Genomic DNA, 8,560 nt, shown 5'->3' on the forward strand with positions numbered 1-8,560 from the left:
TTTTTTTGGCTTGAGTATATTTTGAGAAAACTTTGTCTTTCAACACTATGAGATGTACTGACCTTCCCCAGGACTGAGGACAAATTCCAGCACAACAAACAAATGCATGACGTGTTTGTCCAAAAAGCTCCACATCTCCAGAATCTACAGCTGACTCTGCAGAATGAGACGGGTCCTCCCCCCACCTTCTTTCAATGCTCATTTACATAATAAGCCTTCAAATAAAACGTATTTCAGGGAAAAAGGTTCTGAAAGGAAGTGAATATTCAAAATTCAAGGACAGCTCCCAACTGCAGGATGTTTCATGGACACAAACTTCACCTGAACACCTCCCCACCATATTATCTCAAGCCTGTAATCTTCACTTTGCTGCTTCAAAATTATTTTTGCTACAAAACTGGGGATTTTTCGCCCCGTTATTTTTAAGTGGTGCTAAGCTAAAAAGTCTGAGGATTCAAGCTATTCAGGAGTTTTCCTGGTATTTAATCTCTCTGCTAATACTATTTGTCTTAGAAATATTTTACCAGCCCTGGTTGCACCGCACCCAAGAGCCAGAGTGTATGTAATGACAATGGACACAATTATGTAAAGCTGTTGCAACAAAAGGCTGGAAGTAACAAACACCAGCAATGCCCAAGGAGCTCATGAACGTTTGCTGCTCTGAGTAAAATTTTAGATAATATTCAGTATTTTGTCTTGTAACACAAGCAGTAAATATCCCAGAAGAACTCACATTCCAGTCGTTACGACTTTGTAAAATGATAATTAAAACCAAAAAAGCTTCAACAGTAAAAGAAATGTACCAATAAAATGTGATCTGTCTTCAGCTAGAGAACATAAAAAAGCTTTTAGGGATACTAAGGTAGCCAAAAAAAAAGAGCAATCAAGATACACCACACACTTGCAGACAGAAAAGGAGTAAAGAATCTCCAAGTATGTGTCACTACCTCTAGCTGTGAACCAGGAAGATAAATGACATGAGCAGTCATATATCCATCAAATGTCACAAAATGTAGTAGAAAAATACGAATATGTTTCATGAGTTCTAACATTAAATCACTGGCATCAGTCAGCTACTAAATTTGCATCCCATCTACAGTGAAGGTTTTTCTATAAAAGAAACATTTCTGAATCTGATTCTCCTCAACTGTATGAGTATGGACATATACAACATCCTTTTGCTATGAAAAGGCATGGCAACTTGCAAAAGTGTCTCTGCTTCATCACAAGTGGTGTAAAAGCAATGAAAAAAGAAAAAAAATACTGGTCCTAGAAAGGGATTAGGGGTTTTACTGAAAGTAAAATGCACTGAATGTCTTCCTCTGCTGCACCACGTGCCACGAGGTACTCTGAGGAAATCTATTGAAATGGATGTTGTGACAGCTCGTGTAACTTGATTCATTGTTCGTGAAGAAATCAGAGTACAAAGGCATAGAGAATGCATCCATTTATTAAGGAGATGCACACAAGGGTTTGCCTATCCATTCACAAGTTCTGTATTTTCTTTGACTTCAATGATCTTTGCATTTATGACAGAAAAGAAGATACCCTAGTTTCTAGAACAAATAAAGTACTCCTCATTTGTCTCCTGGCCCTTCAAAACAAGAATTAACTCGTTCCACCTCCAACCATCAGAAACTGCACATTAGAAGATTTCAGTTCTTGCAGCCCAAAATGAATCCATTCACCCAAATATGCTCAAATTCTTCCACAAGTCCCGTCTCATCTCACAAGGAACACTCCACTGTGAGGGATTCTTCTCAGAACTTACAGGCAATCCTCTCAGCCAACTACAAGAACCAGACCTACCAATTTTGAGAGTACAAGACAACAGCTTTCAACCTCTCAACACTACCAAGGACATACAAGCAGAGCAGCACCTTCATCTGCAGCTGTGTCAACTGCAAGCTGATTGTTATTTTCTCTCAAAGCAGAATAATGTGCATGAAAACTTCAGGAAAAATGTTTCAAATTTCACTTTCTCACGTTTGATGCCTTTGCTCTGAATTCCATTCAGAAGTAGCATCTAAAAAGTGTCTCAACAACAACATGTAAAGTCAAAAAACTCCCACAAAAATCCCATGACAAGCTGAACAGTGACCACCAGCTCTGTCTCTGACCTGGTATGACAAAGACAGATACCAGGACCCTTCTGGGAAGACATTTCTTGATCTAGCTAAATAATTCCATCCCATTAAAAGCTTTTCTGTTTCAGTATAACAATTCCACCTGGTGCATTGCCAGGTGGATCTGACTCGGTGTGAAATTCTGCTGTCAGTGAGGAGTGTTCTTAAGAAGCCAGAATTTCTGTTAGCATTCACAAAGTTTCAACCGAGTTGGTATAACTGATTAGTTCATTTATTTGCTCTATTCTTTCTCTAGTATACTGACAAAGGTTTCAGACTTATGTATACAAGTAATGTTATTCTCAATAGAGCATTCCATTAAAGCCTATTATATCATTAGCACAAGGATACACATCTGTCTTCCAAGCACTTACATCTACGGATATATTTTACACTCATGTTCTGATCCAGCCACATGTCTAAAATATTAACTCCACTGGGGAAGTTTTCCCTCTGCACTCAACTACCCAAGTCCTTCTGTAATCATTATTTTGTCACTATACCTAATCTCATACTAACAGTTTATATTGATTTGAATAGGATGAATTATATTAGTTAAAGCACATCAGTAGCACAGTTCAAACAGCCCTGCTGTACTGATAAAGAACTCACTCTCTGATTTAAATTTCTGAGATGGAGTTGAGAAGATTTAGCAGATCGACAGTGATGAAAGAATGCACATATTCCTCCCCACCTTCCCTACCACTCATGTCACTCCTCAGTGCTCACCTTGCTGCATCACAAGCCAGTTCAATTTAGCAACCCAGCAGAAAATCAATCATTTTTCTTTTGTGGGGTTAGTTTTCTAGCAGTTGATCAGACTGAATCAGGTTGCTGCCAGAGTGGGGTAAGAGAAGCAGCAGCAGCAGCTCATCACTCTCACTCACCTTACGTTGTGCAGCTTCACCAACCTGCCACAGACACGGTAATGTGGAACAGATCCAGTGCTGTGAGCACTAACTCCTGATTCCAAACACAAGCATAACTGTAGAGACATTAACAGGACTGCAGCCTCATCTGGGCACTCTGAAGTCAATGAGACTAATAACATTAACGACTTTATCCACTGGACTGTTTGATACAATGAAACTATCAGCAGAAAGCAGTTTTATCTCTGGTAGAGGGGTGTAAGAAGGCACAAAAAGCTCATTGCACCGTGTCAAAAAAACCTGAAGTACAGATGTAGCAGCACCAAGATTAGATGCTTATCTATTTAAGGGATGCTTTTACTATGGTGGCACAAACTGCCAATAAAGTTATTTCCAGCCATGAAAGTCACCATCCACATTGGGACTGTTGTATCTGTCAAGTCCTCCCAGTGTCATCGTGTCAAACTTGAGCTCTGCACCAAAGCTTAGCAAAATAAATCCAAGCAAACAAGTTACTTTATAGTTTTAAAATCATGTGATTTCAGTTACCACCACACCCAGCCTAGGCAGCCTACAAGATGATCTACACCATCCAGCAACACAGAATCACAGAATGGTTTGGGCTGGAAGGGACCTAAAAGATCATCTCATTCCAACCTCCTGCCATGGGCAGGGACACCTCCCACTAGACCAGGTTGCTCCAAGCCCTGTCCAACCTGGACTTGAGCAATTCCAGGGATGGGGCAGCCACAGCTTCTCTGGGCAACTTGTGCCAGGGCCTCACCACCTTCACAGGGAGGAATTTCTTTCTAATATCCAATCCAAACCTACTCTCAGTTTAAAGCCATTCTCCCTTGTCCTATCACTACAGTTCCTGACAAAGATTCCCTCTCCAGCTTCCCTGTAGCCCCTTCAGACACTGGAAGGTGCTGTGAGATCTCCACGCAATCTTCTCTGCTCCAGGCTGAACAGCCCCAACTTTCTCAGACTGTCTTCACAGCAGAGGTGCTCCAGTCCCCTTACCAACTTTGTGGCCGCCTTTGGATTTGCTCCAGCAGCTCCATGTCCTTTTTATGCTGGGGGCACCAGAGCTGGATAGAGCATTTCAGGTGGGGTCTCACCACAGCAGAGCAGAATTGCCTCCCTTGATATGCTGCTCACCTCACTTTGGATGCCCATAATTTCCACAGGACCCCGGCCCGTTGTAGAAATGTGCCATTACTCTGTAAGTTCAGTTGCTCTGGTTGGCGGGCGCAGGACACCTTTGTTTAAAGTAGCCTCACTCACAGAAACTGAAACCTTCGACAGTTTGCAGCGTTCACGTGGCCACACCCTCACTTGCATTTAATTAGCTGAAGCATTACCTAATGAAACTCTTGCAGCAACCAGAACTACGGCGAAGAGACAGCAAAACTTTGCCTGTCGGTGCAGACAGTCTGACAGAACATTCGGAGCTTACATGCAAAACAACTAATCATTTACAGCTCCACACAATTGTCCCACAAATACTACCTTTCTAGTCACCACGGTTTTGAGTTTTCAAGGCAGTACAAGGCAGTAGTTTAAGCTGACAAAACAACAACCTAAAACAAAACAACAAAACAGAACTCAGCAGTCAAGAGTTAAAATTTTCAATTTCAAGACACTGGATCATTCACCTACACAATGAAGCTATTTGACACAAAAACCTCTCCATGTGAACTCACACAATGTGCCAGGATTGGATGCTGGGCTACAGCTCTTATCCACAGACAGAAAATCAGAGAATCACAGAATCCTCAAGGGTAGAAGAGAGACCTTTAAGATCATCCAGTCCAACCATCCACCCACCGTTGCCACTGTATCCCTCAAACCACGAAAACACATCGCCCGGCGCCACATCCAGGCGCCTCTTAAAAGCCTCCAGGGACGGTGACTCCACCGCTTCCCCGGGCAGCCCATTCCAACGCCGGACCACCCGAACCATTCCACAAAAACTACACCATCAGCAGGCATTACACGGCAGCAAACTGCATCCGCGGGGAAAAATAAAAAAAAAAAAAAAAAAGGCAAAAAAAAAAAAGCCACTAGTCATACTCGTAAAAAACTCTTCATGCCACCAACAGTCAAAATGACTGGTACTGAAGACCCGGGAGCGCTCGGGGCAGATGCTCCCGGGGATGTCAGAGCCCTGGGAGCGGGCGGGCGGTGCCGCAGTGCCGGGGCAGGACGCCCTGGTACAGCCCAGGCACCGGCACGGCGCACATTTAAACTTTAAAAGCGCCGTCCCGGTGCTCGGGGCGGCTCCGAGGGCAGCGCGGCCGCCGGGCTCCGCTGCTGTCCCTCCGCTGAAACACCCAGGGTCGCCGGCCCCCAAACACGCAAGGCGCAAAGACAACCGCGAATCGGAGCCCCCAGACCCTCTCCCCGACTCCGCCACCCCCCGGCGCGACAAGCAGCGGAAAACAAATCAAAACTAGAAGAAGAAAAGAGACTTAACGGTGAGGCGGGTGGCGCGGGGACGCCGGCGCCGGGCGGAGCGGCCGAGCCAAGTGACAGCCAGCAGCTCCCCGGGCCGGGCCCGCCCCGGCCACACCTCGCCGGACGCCCTGGCCCGGCGGGGCGGCACCGCCGGCCGAGCGCGGCCTGGGGCGGCGGCGCGGCCCGCTCCCGCCTCCTCCTCACCTGGCGGCCGCCCGCTGCGCCGGCGGCAGGTGGCGGTGCGGGGGGCGGCACATCCCGCGGGGGGAGCGCGGCCAGGGCCCGGAGCGCGGCCCCTCAGCGGCCGCTCAGCGCCGCCATTACCGGCCCGCAACTGACACGGAGCGGCGGCGGCGGCGCCGCACCGGCAACTCTCGCGAGAACCGGCCCGCCGCCGACCTCCCCAACATGGCGCCGTCCCTTCGGTTCCCCCCCCCCTCGGCGCCGGCCGCCATGTTGGGTGCGGCGCGGACCCTGCCCTCCCTCAGAGCCGCGCTCACCGATGCCTCCCTGTAAGCTTTTGTTTTGCCCTCGCAGCTGTGCAGGTTTGACCTGCCGGCGCAGTCTCCCCTCGCATTTTATTTGCGGAGCCCTGGGTGTTGATGCAAGCCCAGGACTTGGCAATGTTAATTAAACCCAGCGCTGATGTTGGCATTCCTGAAGCGGCTCCAGCCGAAACTAGGGCACCGCTTTTAAGCCATTTGTGTTCATAGCTAAGTCATCTTTAGAAAAATAATTCAATTTTTTTTTCTAAATGAAAGCGGCTCTGATTACAGCCTGCCAATTGCCAACTTTAAGTTTAAATAAACATTTGCGAAACTTCACAGAGATGACTACCACTGGCTTAATTTCACTTTTAATAGTCATTATAAACCCAGAAAAAATTAGTATACTGACTTCTATTGCATAGATTCCACCCCAAAGATGCATTAAAACCACCCACGTTTCAAAAATAGGTCTAAGAAGTTATCCAGCTATAAAAAAATTATTTCCACTGAAGAAGGAAAGTTATTAGAATAGGAAAAACAGATTTTCTTCCTACAGTTATTTTGGGAATCTTCCCTTCAGGGCCTGTCTACAACTTCCCCAGTCTGGTTTTCAGTCATTAGCGTGATTGTTTGGTGCCAAATTTCTTGGGGGAGCACGGGGGAGGAGAGTTAACTGCCCCAGCCTCCAAAGGATCATCAAAACTACTGGAGCCTTTTATTTCCCTTTTTTTTTTTTCCTTTCACTAAAAGGGATTAAACTATTTTCACATAGCCTCTCCTCTGGTGAGGAGTCAACAAGTTTGCATGGAAGTTATTCCAGTATGGGAACACCATAGGAAAATACCTTAAACACTGGGAGATTACAGCTATGAAGCTTAGGCAATGCAGAAGAACTTAATCATGTCACAATTACAGGATATTCATTTAACCCTAATTTGGCTCTTTTACATACGCAAACTAATTACAGAGTACATTTTCAAGCATAAGCATACCTCCTCCTTTGAAACAAGAGGTAAGCTCGAGATGTCAGTGGTTAAACCTTTGAAAACGATTTTGTTTTGTCAGATGATGGGAAAAAGACTCGTGAAGACCGAAAGGCAAGCACAGCCCCAATGGGAAAAATGGTAGGTAGTGCCAAATTCCCTCCTGAGTCCTCAAAGAGCAAACCTGCAACTCCCAAATGCAGGAGACTGTATGTAATAATAATGACAATTTCTGTCAATGAAAACAATATTACTGCAATGTATGGAAGCCCTGATTGCAGACTAGAGCAAATTAAATTATTACATTCCCCATCATCACATAGTGTTTGCTTAAATTTACTGCTTAATATTGCTGGACTGGCAGCCTATTTAAATTATTCAGCACTTTCGTAATGTACTGCCTCTTTAATTATGCTTTTAAACACAGTTTCTCTTTTCTGCTTGGAAGCAGTTAGTCTAGTTTCACGCTCCTCCTTCTCATCTTCAGGCAAGCAAGGCATTACATTGGGATTTTCTCAAACATGGAAATCATTTCGTTTCAGTCAGTCAAATAAAATTAAAAGGCAATGTTTGTATACTGGTTTTGCTTCTGTTTATTCTCTGTATCTGCCAGTGGAACTTAACTGTAAGAATTTAGATTACTTTTTCAAAGATTTCCTAGCAATGAGTGGAAAGCTCTGACGGGGCAAACATCACAGGAGGAGAGAAAGACATTCTTACAGAAAATGCAGTCATCTTGTGAAATTCTCTACAATTAGAAATAAAGAAACCATTTACCTGCAAACAGCCACAGCTGAGAGGAGGAATTGAACACATCCAGCTTGATGAGCTTGCTAAAGTGCAGAGCAACGGAGGTAACCACAGCCAGCACTGCCCGAGCACTGGAAGTGGTGGATGGAGACAGAGAGTAAGTTAAAAGTAAAGAGCCACATTCTCATCTTTCACTAACTCAGTTATTGCAGCTTTAAGAGAGAGGTTTGGAAAGTTTTCCACTCCACACTCCTCTTGCACACCCCTTCTAAAATTAGAAAGGGGCAGCTGGCTACTGCAGCCGAAGGATCAGCTCGAGCCCCCCAGACTCCCTCCCCCCTTTCCTTGATTGACGTGGCTCCCAAGAGCCATGGAGGAATTTGGGGAAGGGTGCGTCCACCTGTTGGACATGGAATGAGATTTTCCAGGCATTCAATTATAAATCCAACTGTCAGGAGCTGACAATAAAACAGGACACAGGACAGCTGTGAGGACTACAGGACACCCTCCTCCCTGTACTCCTACAGTTTTGCAGTTCATCTGGCAGAGAAACAACGCAAGAAAAATTGTTCTCTTTATAAAATAAAGACATTACTTCAGATTCTTTTTAGCTTTCCAGCTATGCCACAGGGTCCTGGTACAGAATCTGGCAAGTTGTCCATATATTACACCCTCCAAAACCAGATTCTTTTTCCTAAATACAGCATGCTGGCAATCACACTGCAGATGGCTCATGTAGCTGAGTCCTGTATAGCAAATACTTTTATGCCTACCTTAACGTGGAGCTCTCACCTTGCCTTTTGCATTCAGTTTGAGGCTGAACTATTAGTTCAAAACAAATATACTTTTAAAAAATAAGGATATGAAATCCAGAATTTTTTGTT

The 8,560-nt window shown here is 45.0% G+C and overlaps 1 protein-coding gene across 12 annotated transcripts in view; it reads right to left on the bottom strand.

Annotated features, from left to right (window-relative positions):
• Nucleotides 1-8,477, bottom strand: part of CEP350 (centrosomal protein 350) — a 71,180-nt gene extending 62,703 nt beyond the window's left edge. For 9 of the 12 annotated variants that reach the window (XM_051805505.1, XM_051805549.1, XM_051805495.1 and 6 more), the window contains exon 1: nt 5,660-5,810. The gene's annotated coding sequence lies outside the window, so the exon portion shown is untranslated. Of the gene's footprint in view, nt 1-5,474; nt 5,626-5,659; nt 5,811-7,703 lie in introns of those variants that run through there. The other 3 variants (XM_051805475.1, XM_051805538.1, XM_051805466.1) reach the window with 3 other exon arrangements.
• Nucleotides 8,478-8,560: the final 83 nt, after the last annotated feature.

The sequence above is a fragment of the Manacus candei genome, unplaced genomic scaffold (assembly GCF_025592945.1).
Source record: "Manacus candei isolate 608988 ecotype Guabito, Panama unplaced genomic scaffold, ASM2559294v1 h1tg000005l, whole genome shotgun sequence".
Taxonomy (NCBI): domain Eukaryota; kingdom Metazoa; phylum Chordata; class Aves; order Passeriformes; family Pipridae; genus Manacus; species Manacus candei.